Source organism: Poecilia latipinna, unplaced genomic scaffold (genome assembly GCF_001443285.1).
Source record: "Poecilia latipinna isolate Pla-1442-1.1 unplaced genomic scaffold, P_latipinna-1.0 Scaffold2816, whole genome shotgun sequence".
NCBI classification, from domain to species: Eukaryota; Metazoa; Chordata; class Actinopteri; order Cyprinodontiformes; family Poeciliidae; genus Poecilia; species Poecilia latipinna.
Window position 1 is genome coordinate 113,313 of NW_015115432.1, and position 1,103 is coordinate 114,415.

The 1,103-nt window shown below is 39.0% G+C and overlaps 1 protein-coding gene and 1 long non-coding RNA gene across 5 annotated transcripts in view; one reads left to right on the forward strand and one right to left on the reverse strand.

Annotated features, from left to right (window-relative positions):
• Positions 1 to 1,103, reverse strand: part of tut4 (terminal uridylyl transferase 4) — a 26,381-nt gene that overhangs the window by 21,403 nt on the left and 3,875 nt on the right. The gene's annotated exons all lie outside the window — the stretch shown is intronic.
• LOC106939266 (uncharacterized) overlaps positions 1 to 1,103 on the forward strand; it is a 21,648-nt gene that overhangs the window by 15,509 nt on the left and 5,036 nt on the right. The window contains exon 2 of the long non-coding RNA XR_001422798.1: positions 669 to 674. This is a non-coding gene — a long non-coding RNA (uncharacterized LOC106939266). The remainder of the gene's footprint in view (positions 1 to 668; positions 675 to 1,103) is intronic.

A 1,103-nucleotide genomic window follows, 5' to 3' on the forward strand; every position in this document is an offset into this window, starting at 1 on the left:
AAACAGCTTTCTGAATGCAGAAACAGCTTTCAGTATTTACTGAACATGAAACATAATAATCAAAACTAGAAAATTCCTGCAGAAATTTTAAGGGGCCTGCCACCTGTGCCCATCCCTTTAAACCCAGCATTTCAAATTTGTCATGAAAAATAGATATAAGCAGGTCTGACATACTTAAACTAACACTAGCACAGAGTAGCTGTGAATATTGTCAGGTATATTATGATATATGGATCACCATTTAAAAGCGAGACCGACGACTATAAGCTTCGCACATGTGGTTCTCACTCATGGTCCAAAATAAAAAACATGAAGAAAGTTGGTAATAGTTCATTTCTAAAAAACAATTTCAATTTTCATAGTAAAGATTTTAATTTACACTCAAAAATTCAGACAAGTAATAATTTTATGTAAGCAAAACATGAATAGTCAAAGGAAATATGTTTTCTTCCCACAATGCATTGTGAGATCTGATTCAGCGCTGTGACTACTCACTGCCTCTGTCTAGGACCCGTTGCTATGGTAATTAATGATCTGCACCTGGGCTGGCTCTCTCTGTCAGACAAGCTGCAGGTTTCTATACTTGTGAGACACCCAGCGTCGGTCTCAGGGCCCTCACAAAAAACCATAAGCCCCAGGAAAATTTTGAAAACATTTTACGGGAGCAGGCATGTGTATCTATGTCATGACCAACTTTGAGATCAATAGGCCAATATTTGTGCCTGTGAGGGGGAGTTAAACAGAGTTTTGGAGTCAGACCTCCACTGTCCTGTGTGTGCGTGTTTCAGAGAGAAATCTTAGTGATGCTGTGAGTTCCTCAGATTAAAGTTTTTTCGTTTTTTTTAATTTATGTCGTCATTTTATCTCAGAATCCCACTAAAAGTAATAGCTCACTTGCCGGGATCGAGCCGCTCGTTTTGATACCACTTTTGTGGGTGTACACGCAGCGGTACGAGCCGCATTAACGGTAACGGAAGAATAATAAATTATATTTATAATAATAATAATAATAAAGAGGCGTTCTATTGGGTGTAGAACAATAGGTGCCTGCCATGCAATGCATGGAGGCAGTGACAGTCACTGCTCTCCCTATGCATTGCTTA